Source organism: Pempheris klunzingeri, chromosome 9 (assembly GCF_042242105.1).
Source record: "Pempheris klunzingeri isolate RE-2024b chromosome 9, fPemKlu1.hap1, whole genome shotgun sequence".
Taxonomy (NCBI): domain Eukaryota; kingdom Metazoa; phylum Chordata; class Actinopteri; order Acropomatiformes; family Pempheridae; genus Pempheris; species Pempheris klunzingeri.
The window spans coordinates 19927265-19951252 of NC_092020.1; the positions used below are offsets into that span (position 1 = coordinate 19927265).

Below are 23988 nucleotides of genomic sequence, written 5' to 3' on the forward strand. Positions count from 1 at the left end.
AAGGCGGATGAGACAGAAATGACACTAGACAGACAACAATCAAGACATAACACTAACATTGCTGATAAACCTTTGGATTGGTGATAGTGAAATGAAACTGAATACGGATTTTACCGGAGGACGAGGGAAACCCGTCTGACTTTAAGAACGTTGTAGTTAGAACCACAGAGGATTCACTGACTACTCTCCCTGCAGATTTAGATAGATCTCAGAGCTACACTGACACCAACTTGTGAACTAACACCCCTGGCAGGTTTCCAGGGGAGGAGGAGAGAGAGGACCTCTCTCTGGAGGCTGAGACAGGAGGCCGGAGGGCCTTGGCGATGTCGGCTCAGTTCACTCGGCACTGTGGTTCAGGAACTTGAAGGTTCTGGTGAATCAGGATGTGCTGGTTCTTGGCGGTGGCGTCTGTCGGTCCGTTCGGACTGCAGGACAGCCAGCGGCATTCAGCTCTTAATACGCAGGGTGCTGGATCTGGCTCGGATGTTGGCCTCAGCTTCAAAACTCATTTAAAGCTCACTAAGAAAAAGTTGTCGCTGGTCACACGCAACAGTTCAGAGTTATCAAAAACGAGAGTTGCTATCAAAAGTACTTGGTTCTGGCTGGTGTTTCAGACGGTATTTAAGAGGACTTTAAGAAAACTCCGTTACACTTTCAGTCGTAGTGATCAGCTATAACTTCAGAAGGACGGTCTACAAAAGTTTAACTTGAAGGTAGCAGGCACAAAGATTATAAGTAACAAAGTAAAACTTAAAAGGGAAAAATAAAAATAAAATTAAAAAAAAAACGGCAAAGCAGAAAAGAAGGGCTAAGCAAAACTTAAAAATAAAAATAAAAACGGCACAGCGGAAAGAAGGGGCTAAGCAATGACAGAAGGGAAGACAGAGATTTTATCCTCTGCATCTTAGGGGCGTGTTCTCCTCTGACAGAGGGACGCCTGTGTCATCACTAAAAGTTTTAGACATACTAAATTAGATTTCTTTCATATTCACTATGTTCCAAATCCATTTTCATTCCTAACACTGCATGGTATACAGAATCAAGATATTTCATTTCCAATACATATGTTCATTAAGTCTTTACCAAATAACTTCCTAAATGGCATGACACACAATGACCTGATCTTTAACATTCTCAAGTTTGCATTAACTTCCATTACTCTAATTATCACATGACACAGATTAAACAGACCTGGATTGAATATACTGTTGGTTAGTTTCTAATTTATTAGACACAGATTATTAATTATATGGACTTCCTGAGTCTTCTCACCCATTGGTGAATTGCAGTGTTATCACAGGATTTGAAGCAGCATCCTCAAAAGTTGTAATTGGTTAGTTGGTCATCCTTGGATATTCATGAACATGTGGGTTACACCATTAGACAAAAGAACACTTCATCATTGTCACTTGTCAGTCTTTTTAGCGTTCATCACATTATCATCCGGTCAGTTCAGGGTTAATTCACAGCCAGTACGCTGTTAAAGCATGGGTTTGTGGCACAGGACAGTCCAGGAGGTCATAGGGCAAGTGAGTCAGCCACACTACTGGTTCGACGGGCTACAAATACATTCAAACTTCTTTTTCTACTTTCTATATTTACTTAGTTTCAGCCTATCCCTTCTTTTTAGCTATACCTTGCGATATGTATTGATGTCCATCTTCTTATGCATGTCTTAATGCTAAGAGCAAATAAGTTAAGTGAATCATTTGACAGATTAACCAGACTGTGACTCAGAGTTAGAGGAGTTTTGCAGCCTCTTCAGTCACCAGTTCTCCTCAGCGTTTGCTGTGTCTAATGAGTGAATCGTGGTTGGGACATTAGATCGGCCTTGGGCCATCTGTCCAGCTGTCATGCATCAAGCACAACTGATCAAATTTTAACAAAACTTGAGGGAATAATATGTGTCATTGATTGGTTTTGTCACATGTTTGGCCTAAAGGAAAATTAAATTTGTCAGACACGATATTTTTAATTCCACCAATTGGTTTTTAACATTACATGATAGAATGCGTCTATTGTGGCTTCTGCAACATTCACTTATTGAATTTTAGCTAAAGTTGCAATAGTCTCTGACTAAACCTGCAAAAAATTGGGGAAATTGTGCATCTTATTGTTACATTCAAGCATTCAAAATGGCACTGGTGCTTTTCACTAATTTACAGAGGGTGGAATTCATGGAAGTGTTAGTAGCATGCTTCATTCACCTGTAAAGAAATACAGAAAGCACTTAGAAACTTGTCTATGTTGATCTTCATTTGCTGCACTAAGATTTATGTAAGAGATGAGGGAAGGTGAGAATCTAATTTAACTCAACAGCTTTTCCAACAAAGGCACCAAAAGGCATTCATCCAGTTACCAAACGAAAAATGGGTTTTCTGAAGTAACACTCGTACTGTCTGGCAGGATACTTCCTGGACTGGTCGCCAGTCAATCACGGGGCTGACGCACAGATACAGACAACCACTCATGCTCACACTCCCACCTACGAGCAATTTAGAGTCTCCAATTAACCAAATCTGTGTGTCTTTGGACTGTGGGAGAAAGCTGGAGTACCCGCAGAGAACCCACGCAAGCTTGGTCGTCTTTTAGACGTGCAAACTCTAACATGCAAACTGCATTTTGCTGGCCAGCAAATTCAAACCCGGAACTTTCTTGACTGGAAGAGATTTTTGGGGGATCTAATACCTCTTTATCAGACAGTGGAGAGACAGAGGAGAGAGATACAACAGTGGTTCTTGTTTGGATTCGAAGCTGGGACTTTGCAGTTCCAGGTCAGAATCTTGACCCCTGAGCCATAAGGGCGACTGAAGAATTTTTTTTGTAGTTTTCGGAGACAACAAATTAAATTCCAGTTGGCCACGTTGGTTGGGTTGGTAGCAGGAGGCTCAATGGCAGATATCCTGAAACCTCAGCAAATAAGATCATCTGCATGGCCATAAAATCACTAAGGGGTTAATGGGATTTTTTAATTGTCTTATAGTTGTGATTTGAGTTGACTGACCCTCGCAGAAGTCGTAACATCCAATCTAATAATCCTGTTTCAGTGCCCTCTAGTGGTCACACACTCTTTACTGCAACTTTGCATGTAGTGCTGCGGTGCAACTACTGTACATCACAACAGGGTTTGTTCAAAGCTAAATCCATAGAGGGCAATGCAGCAGAGCTGAGCAGTGCACACAGATTTCAGGGGCGCTTTTTGAGTTTAGAGCCGGATGTGGAAATTAACCATCTGCTTTTAAACAGGTGCTCCTAAGAGCAATTAAGAGTGAAATCTGATCCATTTTGCCACTTCTTGAGATGTGCCAGATGTTACATTATTGTTAATGTAGTCTCCTCTCCAAACCAAATATGGTAACCATGAGTCATCACACTGCATACAGACGTTCTCTGAGCTGGGATATCACCTCTTAGCTTTTACTAATTTATCAATCCTACAGGACTTTGAAGTTATATTTTATAATCTGTCTTTGCCTGTCATTTCTCGTTCCTTTAAGGTATCAACAGAACCACTCAGCATCCACCAAAAAGTAGAAATACACATGAAAAACAATTTCAAACTGGCTTAGTATACCATCTAGAACAAATTCGAATATAAAACCAATTTTCTGATTAAAGTGGAGAGAAACATCATGTTCTCCGTGACGGGCGTCGCAGTCCACATTGACATTTCACACAAGTACAAATACAGTCTGAAATGTTAAAATAATTATGCCCCTCTCCTCCTGATGTTGACACAAAGAGGAACACTGAGACCTGTGCCTTCTTCTCAGTCTAAATATCAATCTAAAGAGATAAATACATAAAATAGAAAAATTGGTAAGAAGGATTGCCATTAAATATAATAAGTGATATAAGTGAGATAGAGTGAGAGTGAGATAAGTGCCTTTGCACATAATATCTATTGGTTGTTTGGTAATACTGGCTGTCTGAAACCAATTACAGTTACTCCACTCTCAAATAACTCAGCTAAACGAAGAAATCGTTAAATGAAAAATGGAAGATCTTTTCTTTTCTCTCCGTGTCCCTGGCCTCTGTGCCCCTTTGCCCTACGGAGTCACATCACTCCTCTCACTCCAGCGCGCAGATGAGCATCGACACGATCACAGCCAAATGAATCATGTTGGACAAATGTAGAGTGACAATGACAATGAGAGAGAGAGAGAGAGGGAGAGAGAGAGAGAGAGAGATGCCTCCTTCACTTCAGGGCTAAAGAGGAGGGACCAGACCAGAGCGGGTTAATGTCCGCTGTGAGTTCAGGGAAAGCGGCACAGCTCAACATCACCACCGCTGACTCCGCTCATTCGGGTCAGACTTCGCGCTGTTCTTCCACATTCTCCTCACTTCCACACCAACTCTCTCCAGGCTGCCCGCCAGGTTCCTCCACTTTCCTCCGGCTCTCTCCGCGGTCTCTCCCCGGCGTCTCCGGGCGCGCACCGCCCGTCTGCTCTTTGCGCACGGACACTTCTCCACCTTCCCTCCTCCTAATCATTTCACTCCTCCTGAAGAGCGCCAGCCACAACTCCGGGCTACTGTAGTACTCTTGCAAGGTTCAGTAATTAGTTTCGCGTTGACCTGAAGAACAATGTGATTCTGGCTCATGGGGATTTAGTGTCGTGACATACTTGCAGAACCCGGCGTCTCCACAGGGAAATGGTGAGTTAAATCCGCTTTATTCTCGCACATTATCAGCAGACTGTGCGCTTTTGCAGCTCGTTTGTCTCCAGTGAGCGGTTGACCTCTGTAGATAAAGTGGCGCTCACTAACCAGAGGACGTGTGACCTTCCTCAAATGAAAAGAATCTTAATAATCTAACATTGCGGCTGTAATCTGAAGTTTGTGGCACTCACGTGTGGGTTTAAAATCACCCAGGATGGATTTGGAAACTCCAAAATGGGCAATTACGCAATTAGATCCCCTCGTTAGATATGCATTTAACGACCAAACTGTGTTCTCAGTAGCGAGCTTATTTTAAATTTGATGGCATTTTGATGTTACTATCAGAGGTATTTGGACTTGTGATGGTATTTTTATGTTTCATTGCATCCCATAACATTAAATGACTGTTTCTAGTTATCAAAGTTTGCGTTTCCTTTCAGAGTCAAATGTGTAAAAGAAATATTTAGCCTTTAGTTGTCATTGGGTGAGGCTTTTGACCCCCACGTGTAGAAACTCCTGTTCCCTCGCTCCATATCGACCTGTTTAAATGTGAATTCCATAGTTTTCCATACATGTGAGGCTGCAGGGCTGCTGCGCCTTTTTTTTTTTTTGGTTGTTGTTCCGATCAGTAAGTCATCTATCGATCACAAAGGCTATAGATCCGCAGAGGGGAGAGACTGTCAGCTGTCACATGCTGTGTGCGTGAAACAGGAGGCTGTGGAGACCCGGTGGATCCTGTAAGTGAACAGTCAGTGATGGAAAAGAATATTGCTGCATTATTGTGTTTCTGTGGGTCTCAGTTAATAGTAGCAACAATTAACTGTGCTTGATTTTTTTTAACATTTTATGGGGTTTTCCTCAAATTTTTCTAATTCCTTTATATAGACTCGTTTTTTTCCCTCTGCTCCTAGTTGGTTGTCAACAGAGTTTCAATTAAACAGTAAATAAGCTTTTTTTATTTGGATTTCTGTCATTTTCAACTCTGAACTGTTAGAATCAAATAGAGACCCTGACAATGCCTACAGCACTTTTACTAAATGGCTTGAGTCGTGCTGATGAAACCTGCTGTAGATGGCTTTTAAAGGCAGTACGGCTGTAAAGATGAAGTTTTTGAAGATGAAGTTTTTGAGGTAGAAATCAGTCAAATTCTTAATATGTTTCTGTCTGCTATTCTGACATGATAATGGCACTATTGATTACACGCCATTGTCAGATTCCTCTCATTTATCTTCCATCTGTGTTTCTCATTTGTGAATCATTTAAATGCTGTACAATAATACAGACGGCGAGCTGCAGTTTATCCATTTCTTCGCTTGACAGTCAAAAGTTTAATGTCTTAACTTCAACAGTTCACTTGTATGTGACTCATTTTACTGTTCAGTTACTTAAGGACTTTGATTATAATGGCTATGTAATATTATGGAACAGACCTGCAGGGAATTTAGTGCCTCGATCAAAGGTACAGGTTCAATGTGTCGTTGCATTGACTGATATGATCGGAGGATCACAGCTGTATCATTAACAGTTCACTCTCTCTCCAGCTCGCCCACGACTAGTCAGAGCCTGCGGATAATGAACCATGTGAGATAGGTTGGAGCACAGCCAGAGTACTTGCAGTTTCACAGTCAGTGCAAATGACTTCAGTTGTAGGTTATACATTAACGTGGGTGTCAGGGCTCCTCGGATTGACTGACTTAAAAACAGGGAAAAAACTGTTTTCAAAGTTTATTTCCTACATATGTAAGACACGCAGACATACACGCACACACTGGTGCACTGCACACACTCCTTATTTACGCTGGAACAATACACTTGTAGTCAGGAATGCACCCATGGGCATCAGGAAAACAAGATGTCTTCTTTTAAAAGAGATAAATAAGAAATAGCTGTTGAGCTCTCTCCAGTTTTTCTTGAATCGACTTATGGATGCAAATCTCTCCCACACTACAACAAGAAGCTGCTCTTCACCAGATGCGCCTGTGATCAAGTTGACTTTTATTGCTTTGCTGTAGAGCTCAAGTTGTGCGCCTGGATTTTTCTGGAAGGTTTGTGCACAGTATTGCTGAGTGCTGTATGTTCTTTGAATACCAGTGATTGCCGTGAAACTGTGCGATTGTGTGTGCGCATAAATTTGTGCGATAGTGTTTTCATGTGGACTGAGGTTGTGTTTGCAATGGGTTTCCAAAGAAGCCTTTAAGGAAAATTCCTGGTTTATGAGCCTTGAGCTAATACAGTTTGTTGCCATGGAACAAGGTGTGATTAAACCCACAGTTTTTTCAGTGTAAGTCATACTTCTTTAAAATGGTTGTCAGATTGATTAGCTGCTTGGCAGAAAATGCATTATAAATGAGACAACTGATCATTTGTTAATTATCAAGTAAGATGGCAAAACTTTAGAATCAAAGAGAAAGGTTAAGATAAAATACTGGACTCAAGCAACTCTTGGGGAGAATTTGACATGAGTTCTGACATTTTATGTTAAAGTCAACTGGGAGTAGACCCTTAGGGAGAGCCAGAACACGCTAGAGAGATTATTTATTTCAGCAGGCCTGGGAATGCCTCTGAATCCCCCAGGGAGGGCTGGGTAGGACAAACTACCTTGCTTAACTGTGTGACCCAGATGTCGACAGAAATGGAAGGAACTGGACAAACAGATAATTTTATTTTAAGTAAAACCTATTTCAAGTCAAACTTGAAATAAAAGAACAGATTTATAGTGACAATAATTATGCTAGCCCTATTTGGGTTGTCACATTGAGCTGGATTAGGCCCACACTGGATGAACTGGAGCTTGTAAACAACAATTAGATGATTTACATACGGACCATTGGTTAGTATCAGCCTTTCATTTTCATGCAGCCAACTGATCCAACAGATGATTTTTCTTTGCATTACCTTGACTGTACCAATATGTCAAGATTTCATCGCTAACATCTTAGCACACAGAGCCACCAGGTTTAGAGGGTTGGTAAAAGCTGTTGAACCTGATGGATCAGCACACCAGAGCAATGAGATATGTCTCTTGAGGGCTTAAGTCTGAGTGCTGACTCACAGTTTTTAGGGATAATTTATGCTTATCTTGACACTGACTTGAAGGCGGAGTGACGAGCAGTTTGTCTGTCATCTTCAGCATCCTGCTGTGATAAGTGTGCAAGTATAAGCTATATTTAGTCAGTTAATGTGTTAGCACTGTATGGAGCAGTCAATACAGATGTCAAAGAAAATGATTCTAGCATTGATTCATTTGGTAACACACAGAATAGTACACATAGTACAGAATAGCTGCAACTGACATTCAGTGGAGGACATGCATCACTGTATATCACTAAATGTGTTGACACTCAGCACTTTGTCATTATGTATATTCAGGGACTTGATGTACAATTTGTCTGAGGCTGCAGGCACCGATGGTGCTGATGGTGCATTCGACCAGTGGACCATGTGATACATGAGATAATGAAAAGCTCTAGAAAAGCCAGCATCCTAATTAACAGTTTTGTCAAAGTCAGTTATGAAGGAGCGCTAAAGATGACAAGTAAGAGATTTTAAGCCTTTAGACAAATGAGACAGGGGGTGATGTATTGTTATACAGGATAGGAGGATTTCAATAGAAGTTTTTCTTTGTATTTCTAATTTCAGACTGTAATATGCTCATAAGCTGAATGACTTTTGGTTGCAGCATAGTACTTGTGCCGTGTTGTGCTGGCAAAATAACAACTCCACCCCAGTCTTTTACAAATTATGTATATATGCAAATAACGTGCATTAATGATTTTGTTTTCGACAAACACAATGCTGACCCACACCGTTCAGAGCCAGTATTGGGGTTGCTCATATTCTGCAGGGAAAGGTGAAGACGTTGGATTTTGGCCTGTTTCACACAACCAATCAGGGTAATTGAAGTTTAGTTGTTTAACAATGACGATCTTGCCCTGCCCTATCTATTGGTTTCAGTGTTTTTTTACTTGTTTTATGGAAGCTGTGACAGTGCTTGATAAATGCAGTAAAATTAATGCTTTTCACATCGGTTGAAGAAATGGTGATATGCTTTACACCCTCGCTACAGCCCCATGTGAAATGAGCTGTATGTCAGGAGTGGATGTAGCTTCAAGGTCTGAAAAGTGAAGCAAATGCAGAAGTGCCTTAAACCTGCATTCTTTTTATTAGCCAGCAGGGGACAACTTTGCTGGTTGCAAAGAGAAGTCTATGAAAAAAACAACCCTAATTCTCACTAGATTTATTACTTCAGTAAAGACTTTCCGAGTTTATGGTCTCAGTCGCTAGTTTCAAGTCTTCTTCAAGACAGCGTGATGTTCATTTAGTGAATTATGGTTCCATTTAGAGAAAAAGAGACGATGAAGCAGGGTGTGCTTTAGGGCGGGACTACATTGTAACTAACCAATCAGTCTTTATGGAACGAACGTCACTTTTGGTTCCAAAAATCAAGATGGCAATGGCTATGAAACCAAGATGGCGACGCCTGTAAAGCGAAACTCAAAGCTTCAAAACGGTGATCCACAAATCGGTGAGTGACGTCACGGTGGCTACATCCACTTTTTGCATACGGTCATTGGAAATAAGCACCCAGGGACACAAAAAGTCATATTCAACCTGATATCTAACTCCAAATTAGTTTATGTTGTTTAACATGTGATCAGAGAAAGAAAGAAACTTGCAGCTGCAGAGTGATTATGACTGTGTTGATGTACTGATGGAAACAGTACAGTAAAGTGCAGGTAATTTTGTGCAATGCACTACACACCTCCACCCCCATACTTTCTCTCATCCTTTGCTTTTGTGAACAGACCAGGTATTATTTGAGACGTGACCCAGCTTTTATATGAGAACTTACGGTTGTAATAAATCCGCTCCATGTGAGCTCGCTGGCAGAAATATTGCTCTAAGCCAGTACTTGACTACACATGCAGCAGTATTCTGTATAGAGGGACAAACACACAAACAGAGGAACAGACTAATTCAAACATGAGGATGCAGTGCTGAGGCAAAAGATGTGATTTGCATATTATTCAGCAGCATCAGAATGAGGCAGAAATCTCTGCGATCCACTCAGCCTGTTGTGTGTGTTCGGAGCCGCTGAATAGAGGTAATTACCTCCAGTCCTTGATGCGCTCCGCTGTCAGATCTGCTTCTGAACGCAGCTTCAGCTAAATGCACTGAGACTCTGATATCACGCCGACCTTCACAGGATTCAGGGCGGTGACAGCTGACAGTGTGGGAGTTTTCAGAGCTTTTCCAGAGATGATGAAGATGTAAAAAAAAAAAAAAAAGACAATTCAAGAAGGAAATTTTGTTTTCATGAAGTGAAGAGGGAATGTTGTCTGTGAAGAAGTCAGTCTGATTTCATAAGACTCGGTGTCATATTGTGTGTGTGTAGGAGTGGATTTTGTCAACACGGTCTACTTTTCATGTCTAACCGTTAACTTCACACAATAAAAACAGTGGAGAGATGGGAAAAGAATGAACTTTATTGTTCAATCACGTGCAGAGCCTGCTCAGAAATAAGAAAGACTGCAGGTGATTGCCATTATCGATGAAATCTTTCAATTATTTTTTTCAAATACTTGGTTAAGTGTTTAGTCCAAGAAATATCAGAAAACGGTTTAAAAAAATGCTTATCACAATTTGCTATAGTTCAAGGAGACGATTTTAAATTGCTTTTTCTGTCCAGCCAGATACTCCGCTACTGAGAAAAAGAAGTCAGAAAGGTGGACCAGTGAAGACAAATATCAGATCAATTGATTGATTTATATATGACAGATGTGCCTAATAAAAAAGAATACCACAGCAAAAGTTAAACACATATAGTAGTAAATGAAAAAAGGAAAAGAAAACCGAATAGGTGGAAGATAATGCATCACGGACCAGCCAGGGTTTAAAAGAAGGAAGAGTATCACACAGAAGCACACACACAAACACACACACATACACACACAAACACACACACATACACACACAAACACTCAAACTCAGACTGGTGCTTGAGAGTGGAGCTGCGGCTGCAGAGAGTTCACGAGCAAGAGAAAAGGATGTTAGAAAAGGATGTGAGAAAGTGCAAGAGTGGAGGGCAGAAAAGGGAAACGGAGAGAGAGAAAGGGTCGAGCGACAGTGGTTTATTGTTGAAGAGAGAGTGTCTGTATTTATTTTGGGTGTATCACCTCAGGCAGTCTTGAGAACAGAGAGCTATTCTGTTGGAGCAGTGACAACTTCATTCAGCCAAAAAGTCAGAGAAGTGTCATGACAACGCGTTAGAAAATGTCAGAACTGGATTTTTCCCTTTCTAACAGAGTTTAGCTGCTGTGTGTGTTGACGTATGTCCGTCTTTGTTAGTGTTTGTGCCGACATATATTTGTCTTTGTAGGTGTGTGTGCACTTTTGTAGTTCTATCGATGTGAAGATTAATTTCAGTTTGACACCTTGTTCGCACTGGCGGTTTAACATGAGCAGCATGCAGGTCAGCTGCAGCTCTAATCCTGAGTGTCTGACAGCACAGGCAAACCGTAGAAACAGACAAACGTGTGAGAGCGATGACTGGAAAACACCAGATAGGGTGTCAGAGCTTAAAAGTGTAGGTGAAGATATTTTCCGGCTATTTCTCCATCCCTCGCTTCTTCAGAAGTGTACTCAGTTAAAGAGTAAATGAGCAGCCCTGAAAATCTTATCTTCCTTCAGTGGTTCAGTGGCTTTTCACCTTGCTGCAGTGAGGTGACATCACGGTTGGGTGTGATTAAAGGTTCAACACAGCACATTTCTGACCACACACAATCACACCTATCATTGGTCATCCTTTTAACCCTTCAGAGTCTAGGACTGCCACACGGCGTCAAAGTCACATGTCGTGCGTTTGAAAACGTCAAGCGGTGACACAAGCACGCAGGTGCTCAATTCAAAGACTGTTGGAAAGCGGACACTTCAAACTTTTTACAAGTGTTTGAATTTTGTCGATCGGCCTATTAAGACTAAATTTATGAAGAGCCGAAGTCGCGCACTACAGCTCTTCTACGAGTTAGAAGATGCTGAATCTGGGGAAGAACGTTCTGATTCTGAGGAAGACTCCTCCACTGGAAGACTCTGACTCCAGTTTCAGAGGATGAAGTGGATGCTGCGCGTGAAGACGAACGAGAGGAGGTGTCCGCGCAGACCCTCGCTCCTCCAAAGATCCAACTAGTTCCTACTCGGATTTTGTGTTTCTTTTGCACTTTTACATACAGTGTGTCCATATATTATGTCAAAATAAATAAATACTTGTAGAATCACATAGGTGAGGTTGTGCTGAAAAGAAAGACACAAAGAAAGGCAAGCTAAGCAGTTTTAATGGGAAACACAAAGGTAAAATGAAAAGTAGTAAAAACGCTGTTTTACCCCAGACTCTGAAGGGTTAAATGATATACTCCCATCTGTATGAATGAATGTGTGTCATGCCTGTGTGTATTTGAGTGTTTACCTGTACAAGTGCGGACGCATACCATGAACGCAGCTTCTAATTTGAACCTTTGGTGAGATTGTCAGAGAGTTGTTGATTCTGTTATGTGTTTGTATGCATCACAGGCCAGCATCCGTTTGTGTACATATATATGTATCTATATTTAGCGTGTGTGTTTGTGCATCCCGAACATACTGCAATAATGATTCCAGCAGAATTTAACTCCCAAAATGACTTTGGGGTGTAGATTAATTGGATCTTGTCGCCTAAATGTTTCCACGCTCTTCTCTGGCAGTCAAATGGACAGCGATAATGCTTTCGTTTAAATCCGTTTACTTCAAACTCTGCACACAGACTTCATTTAGTCAGACAAATATTTATCAGACGCACAGCTGCTCTGGAGAAAGAAATAATCTCATTGGTTCAAATAATTGTAAGTGGGCGGGGCAAACTGATGCCCAAAGTAGAAGACAAAACCTTTTCGACTAATTCTTCCTCCATAATGGCTCTGGTATGATAAAACTCTTTGCCCTTACAATGAGAGTATTGGTATATTAGTACAACAAAATCTTTTATTGCAAAATTTCGTTGACTTTGAATACAATCAATAAAAAAGTCTCGTCTTATTTCCCTTATTGTAGGGGTAAAGTTCTTGTAACCTTAACGGCTACCTTGTAACTAAATAACCACTGTTAGTCCTGTTAATGACCACTGTGAAGGTCTTAGAGCACTGAATATTTCATTGATGTCAATGTTCATTTTCAGCTTTTACAGGACTGACTCTCTGTTCAGTCTCACAGCTCCTGAACTCTGACCCGTGCTCGCTTTGTTGTTGTTTTCCAGTAAAGTTGGAGTTGTATTCATTGTGCTCGCAGACTCTCTCTAAGTCCCCTCAGATAAGACCGTCAGCTAAACCCCCAAAATGTGAGAAAGCAAATGTATTCCCTCATTATTTATGCATGCAGGCTGCAGGCTGGTGGAGTCTGCCTTCATCTCCAATAAGACTCAGGTGCTTTCTTCAAGCTGAAACACGGGCAGAAATATCTCTTAAGTCTTTGTCTTTGCTCTTCCCTGATTCTTTTATCATAAGTGTGCATTTTTTATGTTGAAATAAATCTTTGGTGACATTGTGGATCTTTTTGCTTTTGAATTGACAGTAGTTAAAGTTGTTGTCTTTTGTTAAAGCATTCTCACCAGAGCTCTTTTACTTTAGCTGTGTTTTTTCCTTTTGGGACAAATGAGTTGGGCCTCTGCAACTTGAATAGTATTTAATTTTGCATTGGCTCGGTTTACACTATTTCTTTCATCTTTGTATGAACATAAAGTTGTGGATCTTGTTGCCAATTATTAGGGTGTTTGGAGCAGGTCCCAAGGGCCTTGTTTCTATCTTCTAGTACTATATGATGGTGCAAGGGGTGAATTGCTGTTCCTCTTTTCATGTTTAATTGATTTGTCCTTGACTTGAACAGTGGTCAGATAGTTGTGGTATGACGATAAAAGGTATTCATTTGCTTTAAGATAAGATAAGATAAGATAAGATAAGATCGACTTATTAATCCTGAAGGAAATTATTTTGCCAGAATACAATACAAAAGTTGAAGCAGTATACACAATTACAGAAAGGAATTAAATAAAATCAAAATAAGAAAACAAAGTGTAAAGTGTCTAACACTTAAACTTCCACACTTTAAGACACAACTAATATCTAATTCCTTGAACTGTTACAGTAGTTGATTCACCAATTATTTGACAGACAATTAAACAGAGTAGAAACTTATTTTCAAGTAAAATAACATAACAAAGACTTAATTAGACACGTTAGCTTTTTGCATGTCTTCAAAACTGCAGTTTTCAAACAACCTGATTGTTGGTTTGATTGATTTAAAATACTGTGCCCATGGCACTCACACAGCATTATTCAGCATATTCGGAGAAGCTGTATTGACTTGATCTGTGACTCAGCCTTTCTGTCTGTCAAAACTCGCCTCATTATTCAAGTTATGCTGATGAAGGGAGTCGAATCACTGACTGAGTGGGCATGGGATTGTGATTTCTGACTCTGTTTCTGGCTCTAACACTGATTGATGAACCCAAAATGCCACAGAGAGTATCTCTCTCTCTCATTTAGAAAAACATCTCGAGCACACTCGCATCTCGATTTTGCTGCAGTCTCAGTTTGCTCACTTTTCTCACATTAACATTTTACCCATTTAGCTGTTGCTCTTATCCTCAATTTACATTTAGATTATTTAATACGCTTAACTTATTATCTAAAGTTATTCACAATGGCTGCGATTCTGAAGTCAACATGTTCAGCATACCCTTTCTGAAAAGGTTAAGTGTCGTCTTTATGCGTTGTGAGCCAAAAATAAAGACCTGACACTCTGACATTATTCAAGAAGTCAGGCTTGCAGTTTGCTGCAGTCACATAGCAAATGTTACACAGAAAGGTGACCTTAGCGATGATCCATGATCCCCACTCCATTTATGAGACATTCACCAAAGGGAGCAGGCGTTGAGGAATACTTTGACTTTAACAAGCTTCTAACATCAAACCGAAAAAACACAGAGAGCAGAATGGAGCCGTAGAGGAAAAAGACAAGACACTCACAAACCTTTTTCTGAGGTGAAAGTTTCAAGCGGTTATAAATAAATTTTTGAAGCCACGTAAATGTTGCTTTAGATGAATAAAATGTTAATCAATCAGTCTTTATTTATATAGCGCCAATTCACAACAGCATTCTCTCAAGACACTTTCCACAAAGAGCAGGTCTAGACCAAACTCTTTAATTAGGAGAGAGACCCAACAATTCAGGAGTTCAAAATTAAGGATTCAAGAATCCCCACATGAGCAAGCATAAGATATTATATTAGGAAACCGTGTGTGTGTGTGTGTGTGTGTGTGTGTGTGTGTGTGTGTGTGTGTGCAGTATCCAGAACCAGGCTGGTGTAGAAACATTTTCTCACTATTATAGTTGAACATCTACTTTTGGATATTGACAGTGAGACACAAGGAAGAGATCTGTGAGTATCCTCAGTAATGCTTTATAATGGCTCAATGGGATAACAATGTCACAGTGCTTGCTGTGAAATTTGTGGTCCCAAGGATGAAACTTGGTGATATTGGTGATTCCCTATTCCTTCTTTTGTTGCCTAAAATGTAGAATTTTTGGCTTAATATGAGCCAAAAAAATGTTGAAATATTTGAATAATTGTTTCCTGTTTTTCCATGCAATAATTTACAGTAATCCTGTATTTGTTTTTGATACTTTGTTATTTAATATTGTGTCAAAGATAACTGCTTTCAGTTACATTCACTCTTCACTAAAAATGAGTAAACCTTTATAGATGTCTCTAACTTGAGTTACCTTAAGTTGACTGAAGTGTGTATGTGTTTTTGTATTCTGAGAATATGCAGCTATTTTTGATTAGAGAGTTTTGCAAAGAAATCTTGCATTTGCAGACATACAGCGTTTTTATGGCGACCATACTAAAGTCTCCACCATCAGCCTTATGAGCCTGCACTGCTCATTCCACACAATGTAACCAAATTGTTGGATTGATGAAAAAATGGAGAGATGACTGTACTATCCTTAGACCATAACCACTAGATCTGGTGTTCGGCCTGAGAGTGATGCTAGAGGAAAAGCCCTGAGATCAAAAGCTTTTTATGCTCTGTGTGGTGGCCACAGACTCAGCTTGTCAGGCTCAGCTCTACATTTCCAGATTATACTCAACTTTAACCCGACTGAGCTATACTCAGATGCATTTACTCTGAGCTGTGCTTTGAGTTTGGAAGCCTTAATCTGCACCCTAGGCTGGGTGGAATTCAGTCATTAGTTTAACAAGTATGGTGACTTCTTGTTAAAGAAAAGGACTTTTACTTTTTTTTTTTTTTTATTGGATTCAAAACAGTTTGAGAGTTTTGCTTGGGTAAGCTTCTACTAGCTGGTAAAGACCTTGGAGGTTGAGAAGCTTCTGCATGGATTTTATTTTTCAGTTAAGGTGGCTTCTGCTTCCTAAACACTGAAAAAAAGGGTAATGGCAAAACATTGCTGGTTCAAATCCTTGAATTAGGAGGGCAAATGCATGTGTGTGAATAAGAACCATAAGCAAAGTGCCCCTTTAGCAATGTACTCAATTTTGAGTTGAGTTGACCCACTTAGTCGCTGTACTGGCTGCATCTACAGTAGCAGATTCCACTATAAAAATGTCGCTCTTAGAGAAACGATTAAAGGTTTAAAATCTGAGTCAAATTCTGAGTCAACAATAGCTCAGAAAACTGCAGAAGTGCTGCCCTGTCTGAAGCACTGTTGGACATATTTGGTCTATACTGGACCGATTGTTTAGCTAGACGCTTTAAAGAGGCCAGGAGTCAAGCACCGATCTCTGCACTGTTTATTTTTCATAAAAGTCCAACCAAAGCAGACAGATGGATGAGAACGTGTGGAAGAACCAAAGATGGTTCACATTGTGTCTGCGCACTTCTGTTTTCATCCAGATAAGATGAAGTGATCTTGAGAGAGGGCTAGTGGTGTTGGAGTTATGAGGTGCACTCAATGTTCTTGTATTTTTTGGGGGTATTTTTTTCCACTTAAATGTGTGTGAGCAATGCAGACAGGAATTTTAGTGTGAAACTCAAGCCAGTGTTAAAACACCTCCCTGAGAGCTGTTTACATCAGAGTGATTTAACCAGCACTGTTGAGGCTTTTACTGAGACAGAAAAAGACAGAAGAAGGTGGAGGCAAAGGGAAAAACAGACACTTTAAACCACATTCTTCCCCCAGCATCCTTAATCTACAGTACGTTAAATGTTGCATCTCTTTTCCTTTGAAATCTCTATCACTTCATTGCAAGAACGTCTGTTATAAAAGAAAAAAGTAGTTCAGGGGAGGAAGGAAAAAAAAATGATTAGAATTTAGAGCAACTTCTGCTTTTATTTCCTCAGGGACAATTATGGTTTTTATCTATAATTGTGAAGAAAAAACATTTAATTTCAATTCTATTTATATTTCTGTGACTTATTAGGATAGCTTAAAGAAAACTCAAAGCAAAGATAACTAATTTGTGGGAAGTTCAGTTGGTCAAGGCAAGCAAAATAAGTTGTTCGTTTTTTTGGTAGATAAAATCTTTTTTAAGACATTGTCACAGAACTCATGAATGCATCCTACAAATTCATTTTGTCACATATGTGGAGATGCTGACCAAAAAAAATAAACCTGCTAAAACATGACTGCGCAATCTACTAAATAAGAAATTCAGTGGATTGTGCAGTCAGTTATGTGTTCTGAGTGCTTTCTGATTTTACATTAGCTGTCGTAGAAGTACTCAACTCAAGTTCTTTAAGCTGAGCATTAGAAACTGAGAAAGGGAAAAAATATACATCCAGATACAAAGATCCAGACACAAAGGAAATATAGATATTGGTGAGGGAGTTTTGTGTTAATGTGGTGGTGTGTATGAAGAATGAGTTTACATCTAATCCTAGTGTGTGTGTGTTTGAGGCTGGGTGCATCTTGGTTAATCAGATTGCAATCACGCCTCGATCACAGAAAACGCTGCCGTAAACTCACGCTCAAGGCCCGTTGACAATCATAATCAAATCAAACAAACCAGCTGTAGAAGTGATCTGAGACTCATTTGGTCTTGTTAACATTGAAATGCAAATGCAAAATGTCTCCAGGACATACATACAAGTGATGTTATTGGAAAGAAACATCGACGCATGGGCATATTTTATCCATCCAGCACAACAATAATGTAATACCAGATGACATAAAGAGGACATAAATGTGCCAAAAAGAAATGACGTGTATGAAAATCGGATCAAGGGAAGATGGGCAATGGATGCATCGGAGACGCGTTACTGTCAGGGGTGAATTATTCAGCTCCATCATATGTTGATGTGATACATAAGATGTATTGAGGGCAAGCTTACATGTCTCTTTTCTTTCCCTGGTATTTATACATGTGACCAATTGAAATTTCCCCTAAAATTAAATACAATAACATTTATTTTACTGGCAATATTCCCTGGTCACTGGTCTTTCAGTCATATCACATGATCTCCCCAGTTTCCCTAGATGTGATGGAATTGCAGATATTAAAATTCCTTTATTTCTGAACACCTTAGGGAGTTCTCACCCATGTTTGAAACTTACCTGCAATGTCCCTTCTGGTTCCTTTGTGGCTGCAAGGAACTGTCTGCTGTCATTCTAGCCAGTGCGTATAGCGAACACTGCAACCACACTGGGAACGTGTGGGGTTGGAAGTCAGCTTATTTTTGATCGCGCTGCTTAAGGTCTTAATGCAGAGAACTATGTAGCATTGTGCTGACTTGTTTTTCAGAGCACGTAGCGCAATAAAGAACATATATAAGATGTTTGTGTAGGCTTCAAAGTCTTCATTCAATATTATCATTGTCCACACACACACACACACACACACACACACACACACACACACACACAGATACTAATGTAAAGAGTCATTAATGCCTGTACAAACACTTTCACCCATTCCTCCTGTCTTTTTGTGTTATCTTGAACAGACTGAGCACTGAATACCTGATTTATACATGGTGAATAATTAATAGGAGCTTTAAATTGAGGTAGAGCTGTTGCAGCGTTAGATAGTCGGTCAGCTCTCGGTGAGATAAACATGTAAATCTCAGTGGGGGAATGAGATGTGGCTGAGTGATACAATCTCTCTGGGAATTGCTGCAGAGTAAACACACAGCAAGTGTGTATGTGTGCCTGTGTGGTGGATTTGTATAAATGTATTTCTTAGACATGAAAATTGGGATTTATCACATTCCTTGTACCTGGAAATTTACATTTTTTATTCTAAATTCAGGGACATGTTGATAATTGGCCTAAAGTGTTGTTTGGGCAGAAGAAAGTCTGAGCTCCACAGTATGTGCTTGCCTGCATTTTAAAGGGCTGCATGTGTCCACATGCTTGCTTATATTTGCAGTGTATGTCCGATTTTTTTCAGTTGTGTTTCGACGCGTCAACAGCCTTTATCACATTGTTGACATCGGTGAGTTTATTAACTGGTCTTTTGTTGAAACGGCGGCTGGTCGGCTAGTGATAAGCAGCTCTTAGGAGACGCTGTAAAGTTTAGATCTCTCAGCTGATCTCAGATATGCTCTTCTAAACAAAAACTTTGTTCAGATGTTCTGAACTCACTTGTGCTGCAGCAGGAGCAGCAGTATGATTATCCAATTCTCCTTTCAGGCCGCACATAATAATCTTTCTCCAATGATTCATTGTTTCACAACTGTTAAGTCGCTTGTGACACAAAACTCACGTCTCTTAGCAAGTTCTCACACTTATTTTCTAAATTCTGGACTTGTTTTTTCCCCTAATGATTTTCCATCCTTCCTAATGACTTCTATCAAAGTCAGAGACCATGAGTAAGTAAACACTAATCTGATCTGTGAACTCTACTGGTCTTTATAGACTAGAAAGGGCATTCATTGTTTAAGCCTCTGCTGTGTTTGTTTGACCAGCTTTGACCATGCTGTTCATGAATATTCAAAGACAAGAGAAACTTAATGTGCAAGTCATCATCTGCATTCATAATAGTTTCAGACGGCTTGACTGTTGACTTCCATGCAGAGAATATCATGAAATGTGTTGCTCTGGTGTGTAGCCTCACAAATCCTATTTTAATCACAGGACTGTTAAGAGCCTAAAGCCGCACTCGCTGCTCCGTGAGGCTGTAGGTACACAGCAATGCTTTGAGCATTGATGATGATTGATGTTTAATAGGCAGAATGTGTATCTTGTGCACCGCCTCAGTTCACCACGATAGCATGCTAATTAGTGCTAAGCACAAACCAAGCGGACATTTCATAACGATACATCCGGTAGTTGTTGAGAAATTTTAACTAAAAGCCCCCAAATGTCAACCTCATGGTGGTGCTAGAGATGAAGTCAGGAGATCATCTGTATTGGTCTCATCAGATCAGCAGTCAGAGAGATACATCATCAGGATAAGTTAAAGACAATGGGGGTAAGTCAGTAGGATTCATCCTGTAGGAACCATGGATGTCTGTACAAAATGCCATATCAATCTATCCAGTAGTTTTGAAAATGTATCCGACTGAACCAAACTGGTGGACTGAATGATCACAAGCACAGAGATGAGTAACCTGGTTTCTCTTTGCTCCTTGTCACGTCTCACCACACAACACTTTTTTCGTGTTCTTTCTGCACAACTCAGCCTGTTACTGTCTACAATCACTGATAAGACAGTCCCATGCTCTCCAGTAGTTTTCTTGTATTTTCCTTGCGATCAACTTTAAAGTAGGGCAAACATTGTCCCTGAACACGCTGTGCTGTGTTTTATAGCAAAAAACGGCATTGTCACAAGTTGTTAAAATCCCCTTTCATGAATTTAGATCCTGCATTATAACCACAGGGACCCTTAAATGTTTAGAAGCATATTCAAATTGTACATGTGGTACATTTTAATGTCAGCAGTCTCTCTACTGAACATTTTTATCAACTGCTGAAAATAGACCCTTGACTTTTTTAAACCGCTCCTCTGGTGGTCTGAACCAAAGTGCAGCAGCAGGTAGAACTGCAGCAAAAACTGGGTCTGCATCTTTCTCACTGCTTGTGTTGCAGCTGTAACGTCTGTCTAATGAATGTCTTTGATTATTTCCCTCTCTGCAAATTGGCAGACATTAACAAGGTTTGAATCATCAGCCCCCCAGGTGAACTTGAAGATCCAGGTATATTAAAAACCTCTTATTAGGAACTGTACTGTTTTTCCTTAAGCTCATTCAGAACACAGGGAGAGATAAAGGTGGCCAAAAAGATCCAGCTGTAGCCCAAAGCAAACAGCTAAATGCTCATATTGGAACCACAAATCTAATACTGTATGCAGGTCAGTGCTTTGCATGGGGGCAGCAGTGCAGTCTAAGACCCCTACAGCTGTTTTTTTTCACTAAGGAACTTTTATGGCTGTCACAGCCATGAATTTGCCTCTGCTTATCCAGGGTTGGGTCACGGTGGTGGCAGGCTAAGCAGGGAGGTCTGGATGTCCTTCTCCCAGGCCAGTTGAGATATATAATGCCTCCCCAGTGACTTGTGGGTCTGCCCAGGGGTCTACTCCCAGCCGGATGTATCCAGAACATCTCCAAAAGGAGAGGAGCAAAAAAAGTTATTTTCCCCAACATATAAGTGGTTCAGCAGTATTGACATGTAGCAAGTGTAGAAACAATTAGTTGATTAATCGCTTAATTAGTTTAGATTAATTAATTAATTAATTATAATTTAGATTAGTTGATTAATCTGTCAACAGAACATTAATTGGCACCTAATTCGATGTCAATTGCTCCAAGAAATTTCGCAATTAAAACTCCGGCTTGCTGGAGTTTGTACTGGGCAGAGAGAATCCCATGGCAGTGAGCTAGCTGATGGGCTTGGCAGACTGGCAAGACGGGCAGTCAAGTAATCCCAGAGTCAAGGAGAAAGGGAGTAAGCAAAGTGGCAGGCAGACAAACAAACTAAGTGAAAACTAGATAGGCAGGCAAATAGACTCACGTACGAGCTGGAAGCATGGCACATTGACAAATAGTGAATGGCACAACGATCCGGAGGGGACTGGCTGTCGGAGCAGGATTCTTGTAGGGGAGAGGTGATGGCGTGATGGCAGCAGGTGCGCTCATTGCAGATGAAGGGCAGGTGTTCAGAGAGCAACACACAGGCCAAAGGGGAAGGATTGCGAATAGACAAACCAAAACACATCAAGCACGCCTCGCTCACACCAAAAGGGCTGAAAATAACAAAACACTCTCACAACAGGCCGGCAGGCGTCACGAAGGAGTGACCGTGACAAGTGAAGGATGTATGTGTAGAGGGGAATCTCCTTCAGCCACTGCAGCGACTTTCAGACACAAAATCATCCAGCTGTGCGCATACAGAATTTTTGCCAAACTCGATTGATTTGGAGAGGCTTGCAGGCCAACTGGCATGGTGCACAGAGGTTCGGTCCTATGCCACCTGGCTTTATCGACCCCCCCCCCCCCCCCAACTGTTCTGGCCCTGATGTACAGACACCCTTTCCAAGTGTTTGCTTTTCTGCGTCTGTGTGAAAGAGGCTGGAGAGGAAGGTAAAAAGAGAAGAGACGAGAGAAGTGGTTTCAAACAGAGCAGGCAGAGAGGGGCTGATATTTTATCACAGAGATGTTAGTCTGATTTGGCGCGTTTGCTTTCATGTGTTTTTTTTTTCTTTGTTAAGCCTTTTTGCTTGCTCCAAAAATTAAAATAACAAATGCCATATTAAACAACAGATTACACTACAATCACTTTCCCAGTTTGTAATTTATTCAACATGGACTTATGTCACAAAAAGAAAACAAGGAAAACAAAACTAGTTGTGCATTAAGGGATCACAACCAAAAAAGGTTGGGAAGCAATGACATAATCGACAAAAGACCAACTACATGTTTGTATTTAGTCCCAGAAATGTATAGAAACCTGCACTGATCTGGTGACAGTTTATCACAGATAACCTAATGCAGCTACTGATTTTCTGTCTCTTCTTTAGTATAATTCTTAATCTCTTTTGTCCCCTTTATCAGCTCAACTGGAAACGAGTATTCATGCACACCACAGGCAATGTGGAAGGAGCGAGGGAAAGAAGGTCAGAGAAAAGTGGAAAATATAGATTTCTGATAGAGGTTGGCCAAAAAGAAGAAATAGAATGAGGGCAAAAAGAAAGGAAAATATGATGGAAGAAAGAGAAAAGAGTGTATCCTTGGTGTCCTACTTGTGTGCAGGACCAGTGCACTTTGCCTGGAAGGGCCATCCATTTGTCTGCATGCGCTGGCTGGACTTGCGCTCTGCTTCCATAATCACCCACAGAAAACTCTCAATTCTCTTACATGGAAAGACAGCGGAGAATCCGTTTGAGGAGAGAGTTTGTCTCTCAGCTTCGCAGAACCCTGGAATGGAGGGAGACAGACAGAGAGACAGAGAGCGAAAGCACAGCATGGAGCTGACACTTGAACATCAGTCCATGAACACCCGTCTGCAAACTGCCTGAGTATTTACCTTAGGTTGTGAGGTTGGTGAGAACTCATCAGTTTATCCTGGCGGGGCCATCTGGGCAGTCAATAACGGCAAGCTGAGATGGCACCAATAACACCCCAGGACCTAAAAAAACAATGCCTGAATTCACAAGATGTGTTTAGTTTTATGTACTTAACTTGATCTCTCACTTAGCTAGACTTGCAAGGACAGTCAGTTGTTCCAGCCTGAAATCTCTCTACTACTACATGTTGAATTAGCAGTAAATTTGGTCCAAGCATTCATGTTGTGAAGAGGATGACTCTAACTGACTTTTGACTGACTTTTCCCCTAACACCACATTGTGGATTCACACAAGTGACTTTCAGTGGAACATTTCAACAGTTTTTGGATGTATAGCCATGAAATTTGGTACAGACATTCACCTTTCCCTCAGGATGAATTGCATTCATTTCCATCCAACATTATCACGAGGTCAAAAAATCATTATTTGGCCACTTTGGTTTGGGAAGCAATGACATAATCGACAAAAGACCAACTACATGTTTGGTAGGTTTGGATCATTTAACTAGAGAACTGTGCTACAGTTTACTCAGAGTGAGAACTCAAACCCAACCAACTAACCAACCAAAAAAGTATTCCCTTAAATTTGCTTTGGTACTTGGCAGTGTCTAATTCCTGGAAAGCTGAACAAAACCAAACAGAACTCTGGAGTGAAGGTCAGATTCTCCTCCATTTGTTCATAACTGTTGTACTAATTATCTAGATTGATGTAGACCCCATTGTGTTTCCTAAGTTTAGTGTTTTACCCAGATTTTGGATAGAAGACATCCATTAAGAGGT

The 23988-nt window shown here is 40.5% G+C and overlaps 1 protein-coding gene across 3 annotated transcripts in view; it reads left to right on the forward strand.

Annotated features, from left to right (window-relative positions):
- The first annotated feature begins 4249 nt into the window (after positions 1–4249).
- Positions 4250–23988, forward strand: part of htr4 (5-hydroxytryptamine receptor 4) — a 151542-nt gene continuing 131803 nt past the window's right edge. For 2 of the 3 annotated variants that reach the window (XM_070836645.1, XM_070836647.1), the window contains exon 1: positions 4250–4656. The gene's annotated coding sequence lies outside the window, so the exon portion shown is untranslated. Of the gene's footprint in view, positions 4657–5417; positions 5441–23988 lie in introns of those variants that run through there. The other variant, XM_070836646.1, reaches the window with a different exon arrangement.